At 40.5% G+C, this 9,133-nt stretch overlaps 1 long non-coding RNA gene across 1 annotated transcript; it reads right to left on the reverse strand.

The window, feature by feature from the left end:
• Positions 1–952: 952 nt before the first annotated feature.
• On the reverse strand, positions 953–2,104 carry LOC126949855 (uncharacterized). The gene is made up of 2 exons (XR_007723978.1): positions 1,842–2,104; positions 953–1,397 (listed from the first exon to the last, which is right to left on the reverse strand). It is a non-coding gene; the product is annotated as an uncharacterized LOC126949855 (long non-coding RNA).
• Between the last annotated feature and the right edge of the window lie 7,029 nt (positions 2,105–9,133).

A 9,133-nucleotide genomic window follows, 5' to 3' on the forward strand; every position in this document is an offset into this window, starting at 1 on the left:
CTACCCAGAATTGTGGCTACTTCTTGCTCTGCTCAATCAGTCATCCTGCCCAAGTGGGGCAACAACTCTTCTTCTACTTGTCCATCAGTCCACAACAGAACCTTGCATTTACAGCCTCTTCTCCACTGGTGCCTGAATCAATCATTTGACTTGTGTTTCGGTCCATTGTCATGCCCTCTCTAATTACCCAATGCAAGAAGGAGGACCATAAAATGGGGTGGAAAGATGCAAAATTGGACTGTACCCTAACACTGTCCCCATTTTCAGTCTAAGCCTGTTTCCCTTTACTCCCTCCTTCTTCCCTGGTGCCAGTCACTTCTCCATCTGTATATTGTCCTGGAGATGAAGGAGCAGTCCCTGGTCTCCACTTACTTAGAGGCTTAGCCCTGGAGACTTCCACAGGATCCAACCACTGTCCACATGAGGCTTCTCAGGGCCTTCCTGCAAATAAAACCCTGGTGCATCCCGAATTCACCAAGAGTATAAGTTTAGGCCTTCCCTCTTGCCCCTTACTTTAATTTTGCAGAGATTTCAGGCAAGATTGCTAGAATTTAAACATGTGTCTTCTGTCTAATATAGAAATTATTCTTTTTGAGGCCAGTTGAGACGGTTCATCCCTGTACCCCCAGCACTTTGGGAGGCTGTGGAGTGAGGATTGCTTGAGGCCAGAAGTTTGAGACCAGTTTGGGCAACACAGGGAGACTCCTGTCTCTACAAAAAATTTAAAAATTAGCCAGATACGGCAGTGCGCCTGCAGTCCCAGCTACTCGGGAGAGTGAAATGGGAAGATCACCTGAGCTTGGAAGTTCAAGGCTGCAGTGAGCTGTCATAGCACCACAGCACTCCAGCCTGGGCGACAGAGCGAGGAGGCCCTGTCCCTTAAAAAAGAATGAAAGAAATTATTCAGTTTTAATTGTCACATAGATCTGGAAAAACAGGTTATTCCAGTATGTCAAGGCAATGTAAGTCATTTCCAATTTACTTCTATGCTCAGACCCAAGGCGTGGGGTTTCTATTAGTTTCCTTGGATTGTTGTAACACATTACCACAAACTGGATGGCTTAAAACAGCACACAGTTGTTCTTTCACAGTTCTGGAGGCCAGAGTCTGAAATCAAAGTGTCAGCAGGGGGAGTTCCTTCTGGAGGCTGAGGAAGAATTCGTTCCATGGCTGTCTTCTCAGTTCTTGTGGTTGCTAGCAACCCTGTCATTCCTTGGCTTGTGGCAACATAACTCCAATGTCAGCCTTCACCTTCACATGACCTTCCAGGTGTCCCTGTGTTACATTTCCCTTTTGTTTCCCTTAGAAGCACACCAGTCATCAGGTGTAGGACTCACCCATCCACATTTAGGATGATCTCGTCTTAAAATCCTTGCCTTCATCACACCTGCAAGATCCTATTTCCAAAGAAAGTCACATGCACAGTTGCAGGAGATTATAACTTTGATCTATCTTTTTGAAGCCACTGTTCAGTTGATTAGAGGGCCCAGCACTATCTCTGCTTTGGTTGTTCCACCAAAGTGGCGACTTAGAAAAAATATTTATCTGATAATTGGGGCTGTTTGAAATAAACTGGGAAATGGCTCCCTTCTGAATTTAAGGTTGGGAAGATCATATTTAGTGTTCTGAAGAGTACTTAGTATTAATGAAGGTATAGACACACACACACACACACACACACACACACACACACACACACACACACACTCTTTCTAAAATAATACTATTGTAATTTTCTGCTTTAAATAAACCTCCCATTTTCTGAGGTGAATTTCCCTCTCAGTTTTCCACAAGCCACTCTATCCTAATACTTTTCCCCTAGAATTTGATAAATGATTTACCTTTTCAAATAGTGTCTCCTACATGTATTCCTCAAGGCACAGGTAGCCCTGGCATAGGAAATGCCTCTTCTCAGCATGTTTCTTCTCTGAATTTGACAGTGAAAGGATTTCTGATCATCTCCACCCTCTTGCCGGCTCCAGCCAGGGTCACGTGCTCTTCCTGCTCAGCGGTCAGCAGGAAATGGCTGCTGGGATGCTGGAGCTGTTTAGAGAGGTGTGGTTAGTTCTCATGCCCCCTGTCCCACAGGCTTTGCCATTTGGCAAACTTAGAACGTTGCTTGTGAATATCAGTTTCCACTTAGTATCTGAGAAAGATTCCTACTCACATCATGCGTATGGATGGCTTGGAACCTCTTTAGAAAATAAGACTTGGAGATAAGATCTATTGCCCTTCTCAAGCACCTCCAGAGCAGAAACCAAACACTCACTCCTAGAAAAGAATGTAAAATAAGACTTTCCTTGGCCAAAACTCTCCTCATCTCTCTCTAAAGTTAACAGAGACAAGACACAAATACCCACTAAGGAAACAAAGTCTTCTGGGAGAAAGAAGGAAGATGTGGAGGTCAGACAGAGACAGCTGGCAAAGATGCCAGCCCTGTTGCCAAGAACACCTGCCCTGCTTACCACAAGGGAGCAGAGGCCAACATGAAGATGACATTCCCAGTTCCTGTTCCTTTTCCCTAATGCTCCTACCTGCTTTGAGTTAGGTAATGCCGTTGTCTAGGAAAAAAATATTGACTGAATCCCTCTGGAGAGTCCTTTGGCCTCAGTGGTGGCACTTATAAGAAGTCCACTTTGGATACCTTCAGAATTGTTTGGGCAGCAGCTTGGGGTTGCCTTTGGGAAAAATTAAATCTGTGAGACTGAGTTAAAGAGAAAATGGAACTAGCTTCCCAGGAATAATGCGAGATATGGGACTTTGCAAAAAGGGTGAGACCTGAAAGGGAGATGGAACAATTTATATAAAGAGGTACAGTACCCCCTGCATTCATTGAACTGAAGCAGCTGCAAATGAGGCGTGTTTACCTCCTTAAATGAAGGTGGTGAGATGCTCCTTAACCTCATGCGAATGAAACAACAGCAGTAACCTAAATATGTATTTAACTTCCCAGAAAAGTGGCTAAAAAATTAGTGACAAATTGTTAAAAACTCCTTTTCCTGCCTGAGTTTGCCTAGAGGAAGGAAGTGCAGTATCACAGTATTATCTACTGTCTGCTGTCTTCTGGAAAATAGGCCCTCAATGTGGAAAAGATAGTGAATTTGAACAGCGCAGGGATAATGGAATTTATCTATCCATCCACCCACCCACTCATGCATCCATCCACCCATCCATCTGTCCATCCATCCATCCACCCATCCATCCATGCATCCATCCATTCATCCACACAGCCATCCATTCACCATTCTACAAACACATTGAATATCTATGATATGTTGGGCACTGTAAGGGATGTAAGGATGAATAAGACATGGTGCTGAAATCACATGTCTTCCACCCTCAGGATCCTGTGACACTGTAGTTTTCTCGATTAGATGATAAATCTACAAATCTTCCTTTAGCCACAGTAAACAGCTGACTACCAGAGAAAGATGTATCTGAAGTCAAAAAGTTACTGTTCAAATCCCAGCCCCATCACGAGTTGTGTGATTGTGGATAAATTAATTCAACTCTCTGGGCCATAGTTTTCTCATTTGTAAGTGAGAAATTATTCCAACTCCAGGAAGTTATTATGTGGAATAAATAAAATACATAAAACTTCTAGGTATAGTGGTTCTCTTTTCTTATTTTTTTATGGGAAAATCTTTCCCTCTACCAGGAATGTGGCATTCGTCTTTAAAATAGTTGGTGTTTATAACTTTAGTTTGAGACTCATAAAGAAAGGAATTTGATTGTATACCCCAAGTCAGGCTTACCTGGCAGGTCTCCTAGTTTTTTTCACAATAGCTCTCTTCCAGGATTCTTGGAATGTCCAAGTTTAAAGAGGTTTCAAAGCTCTCAATCAGCCTCCTGCTTCATGCCAAGTCAACTTGGATTTCTCTTCTTAACGGTGCTGAATCTCCTTGTGTATTTTGGTTTTAGTGCATGCTAGTGCATTGAGGACTGCCAAAGGGGCCATCATTGCTCTTACTCATGCTTAAATATTTGCTCACTCAGCCTACAGACTCAGACTCAGTGACACATGCCAGGGAGCCACACACATTTCTCAAGTATGTGAGTCAAAGGCTAGTATTTATTTATTGTTGGGTCAGACACAAACTATTTATAAACTTAATTTAGTTTTGTGGGTTTTTTTTAAATCCTAAAGTCTCTTCAACCAAAACTCTAGAATCAGAAAACATTTAATTCTAAATTATCCTGTCTTTTTGTTTTGTTTTGTTTTTTAAAGAAACAGGGTCTTGCTCTGTTACCCAGGCTGGAGTGCAGTGGAATGATCATAGCTCACTGCAGCCTTGAACTCCTGGGCTCAAGTGATCCTCCCACTTCAGCCTCCCAAGTAGCTGGGACTACCACCACCTGGTTAATTTTACTTTTATTTTGTATAAATGGGGTCTCGCTATATTGCCTAGTGTGGTCTCATACTCCTGGCCTCAAGCAATCCTCTGAAAGTGCTGGGATTACAGGTGTGAGTCACTGTGCCCAGCTTAAATGATCTTCATTATTCAAAAATGCATTTATGGATCTTATGAAAAATAAGATGAATATTGGTAAATGTCATTTCAGCAAAAATGGGAAATATCAAGAGAAGAAGAAATTCTACAATGTGTTGATAATTTCACAGAGATTACATTGGGCAAATTGTAGATCCTTTAAATATCTTGCTCCACCAATCCTTCCTGCAAACTGCTGGTGCCCTTTATTAGCTCTGTAATCATGGGCAAAACTCCTTCAGTGTTTTATTTTTCCCATTTGTAACATGGGGACAATAATACCTACATTCAGAATGGTTGTAAGATCACAGATAATGCCTATAAAAGATGTAGCAGAAAGCCTGGCACATGACACTCAATAAACACTATATTACAGGCATACCTTATTTTATTGCACTTTGCTTTATTGCACTTTGCAGATTTTGTGTGTCTTTACAAATTGAAGGTTTCTGGCAACCCTGCATTGAGCCAAGTCCATCAGCAACATTTTTTTCCAACAGCATGTGTTCACTGTGTTGCGTTTTGGTAATTCTCACAATATTTCTAACTCTTTCATTATTATTGTATCTGTTATGGTGATATATATTGTATCTGATTGGTGATATCGATGTTACTGATGTAATTGTTCTGGGGCTCCATGAACCATGCCCATATAGGACAGCAAAGTTAATCAATAACTGTTGTGTATGTTCTGACTGCTCCTCTGACTAACTGTTCTGTCTCTCCCCAACTCCTTGGGCCTCCCTATTCCCTGAGACACAACAATATTGAAATGAAGTCAAAATGGTCTCTAAGTATTCAAGTGAAAGGGAGAGTTTGCATGTTTCTCTCTTTAAATCAAAAGCTAGAAATGTTAAGCTGAGTGAGGAAGGCACAACAAAAGCCAAGGTAAGCTGAAAGCTAGGACTCTTGAACCACAGCTGGCCAAGTTGTGAATGCAAAGGAAACATTTTAAAAAATATTAAAAGTGTTACTCAAATGAGCACATGAATAATAAAGTTAAACAGCATTATTGCTGATATAGAAAGAGTTTGATTGGTATAGCTGGAAGACTAAATGAGCCATAGCATTTAATTAAGCTAAAGGCTAATCCAGAGTAAGGGCCTTACTCTTTTCAATTCTGTGAAGGCTGAGAGAAGTGAGAAAGCTGCAGAAGAAAAGTTTGAAGCTAGCAGAGGTTTGTTCATGAGGTTTAGGAAATAAGTCATCTTCATAACATAAAAGTGCAAGGTAAAGTCCTGATGTAGAAGCTACAGCAAGTTAACTAAAAGATCTATCTACGATAACTGATGCAGGTGGCTTCACTAAACAATGGCTTTTTGGTGTAGACAAAACAGCCTTCTATGGGAAGAAGATGCCATCCAAGACTTTCATCACTAGAGAGGAAAAGTTAACACTGGCTCCAAAGGACAAGCTGACTCTTGTTAGAGGCTAATGCAGCTGGTGATTTTAAGTGGAAGGCAATGCTCATTTACCATTCTAAAAATCCTAGGGTCCTTCAGAATTATGCTAAGTCTACTTTCCCTGTGTTCTATAAATGGAACGGTAAAGCTTGGTTGACAGCACATCTGTTTGCAGCATGATTTACTGAATATTTTAAACCCACTGTTGAGATCTACTGCTCAGAAAGAAAAGATTCCTTTCAAAATATTACCACTCATTGACAATGTACCTGGCCCCTTAAGAACGCTAATGGAGATGTACAAGGAGATTAATGTTATTTTCCTGCCTGAACATAACATTTATTCTGCAGCCCATAGATAAATAAGTAATTTAAACTTTCAAGTCTTATTGTTTAAGAAACACATTTTGTAAGCCTATAGCTGCTACAGTGATCCCTCTGATGGATTTGGGCAAAGTGAATAAAAACCTTCTGGAAAGGATTCACTACTCTAGATGCCAATTAGAACATCTCTGATTCATAGGTCAAAGTATCAACTTTAACAGAAATTTGGAAGTTGATTTCAACCCTCATGAATGACTTGGTGGGGTTCCAGTGGAGGAATTAACTGCAAATGTGGTGAAAGTAGCAAGAGAATTAGAGTTAGAACTAGAGGCTAAAGATTGACTGAATTGCCACAATCTCTTGATCAATGGATGAGGAGTTTGATAAGCAAAGAAAGTAGTTTCTATAGTTAGAACTTAGCCCTGGTGATGATGCTGTCAACATTGTTGAAATGACAACAAAGGATTTAGAACATTACATCAACTTAGTTGATAAAAGCAGCAGCAGGGTTTGAGAGAATTGACTACAGTTTTGAAAGACGTTCTGTTGCTATCAAACAGCATCTCATGCTACACAAAAGTCTTTTGTGAAAGGAATAGTCAATTGATGCAGCAAACTTCATTGCTGTCTTATTTTAAGAAATTACCACAGCCACCCCAACCTTCAACAACCATCGTGCTGATCAGTCAGCAGCCATTGACATGGAGGCCAGACCCTCTACCCGCAAAAGGATTAGGACTTGCTTAGGGCTGAGATGATTGTTAACAGGTTTTAGCAACAAAGTATTTTAAATTAAAGTAAGCACATTTTTAGATATAATGGTATTGCACACTTAATACTGTATAGCATAATGTAAATATAACTTTTATATTGACTGGAACACAAAAAATCTATGTGACTCACTTTATTGCAATATTCTCTTTATTGCAGTGGTTTGGAACCAAACTTGCAATATTTCCAAAGTACGACTGTATTATTATTTATTTTCCAAACTTATTTCTCTCTGCCTTTATGTGTTGCTGTGTCTCAAAGGTGAAGGCTTTTATAGGTCAAAATGTCATTCATATGCGGTATAAACTATCTAAAAATGCAATATTTTTCTTCTGTCCTTGGGAAAAGCAAACCTTCTCTCTTTTTTTTAACCCTTCTCTTTATTAAACATATAAAAAAAGACTACTTATAAGTAACTGATCAAATGAGTTGCTAAATTTAGTGCTGGAGATTATTGAGAACTGGAATCCATATTGTGGTTCGGCACACAAAGAGGTACTGAGCATTTCCTCAACTTCATGCACTGAAGTTATATTTATTGCACACCTTCGGTGTCAGGTGCTGTTAGGCTTCAGTATGCAGTGATGAACCAAACATACCTGGTCCATGTTTATGATGCTTAAAGCCTTAAACAAACACAAAAGTTACACATATAATTATAAATGGTGTTAAGTGCCATGAAATAAAAGACAAGGATCCATGGAGAGAATGACATGCAGGACAAAATTTTAGATTGGGCGATTGGTCAAAGCAGGTGTCTGTGGGGAAGAGGCACTTAAACTTTGGCCATTGATATGCTAGGAGCTAGCCGAGCAAAGAGTGGGTACAAAGTACACTGTAAGAAGGTTGGTAAGAATGGATCTAGTTTAAGGAACCAGGAGAAGAGTGTGGACACAATCACTGAAATAAGGGGAGCATGAGGAAAGATGGCATTAGAATGGGTACCAGAACAGGAACCGGAGGGCCTTGTCAAGTTACAGATTCTATACGTTATTATAAAGGGTGCAGTGGGGACCTTAGGAATGTTTTAAGCCGGAGAATAATCTCATTAGATTCAGGATTGTTAGATGACATTCTATCTGCTGCATAAATTAGGTATTGGGGCTGGGGTGGGAAGGATGAGGGGGGCACAGAGGTTAAGAAAGAAAGCAGGAAGACCAGCTGGAGGGTGGTGAGAGATCAGGTAACTTGGCTTCGGTGATGGTGGTGGAAAGAAACAGGCAGAGCTGAAAGTACTTGGTGATTGATAGATCGTAGGAGAGATTGATGAGGAAGGGATGGAGAATGACTTTCAGGTTTTGTACTTCAGCAGCTGGGAGGGGCAGGTCATCGTAAGGGTGGTCTTAAGTTGGTTGTGGATTTCAACTGCTGTTATTTCTGGTATTAATTAATATATTTAGAGAATTTTGGTTACAATTTTGTTCTGTTTCTATCCAATTGCTTAGTTGTTACCATCTAAATTGGTCAGAAGATTGTCTCTAATTCTTTGCTGAGATCAAGATCTTTTCACAGTGGAATATGAAACTGTGGGTTATGTACACCATCTTTTGCTCTGTCTTTACTTGCAATCACAAATCTTTTTCTTTTTTTTTCTTGTAGAGACAAGGTCTTGCTACGTGGCCCAGTCTGGTCTCAAACTCCTGACCACAAGTGCACAAACCTTTAATCGCCATGCTTTAGAAGAATCTCCCACTCCAAAGAAATTGGTTTCCTCACTGTTTACTGAACATTTTCCTCTCTTTTTCTTCACATTTGCTCTTGTCTGAAATGCCCTTCCCCTTCCTGCCTACCTATTAGAAGTCTGACCATCCTTTAAGATTCAGCTCATGTCTACTGCTTATGAGAAGGTTTTACTGACCACCAGCTCACTGGGCTTCTGATATATCATAGTTGCTTTGCAATCTTAGTTTTCTTTGTATGAGTGTAAGATTACCCCCAAAAGATTCCAATTTCCTTGAAGACCCCAAGATGGGGTCTTTATTGGCCCTACAGAAGCTTTCAGGAGATCTATCACATAGTCAAAGCTCAAATAATGTTTCTTCGTCAGTGGTTAAAGTCATGTCAAGTCAGGTAGGAGGGGAGGCTACTGGAGGAGTTATTCTGGGTCGGACAGGACCTAAAACAGGCCTCATCACACTAGAAGTTG

This window comes from Macaca thibetana, chromosome 3 (genome assembly GCF_024542745.1).
Source record: "Macaca thibetana thibetana isolate TM-01 chromosome 3, ASM2454274v1, whole genome shotgun sequence".
Lineage (NCBI taxonomy): Eukaryota > Metazoa > Chordata > Mammalia > Primates > Cercopithecidae > Macaca > Macaca thibetana.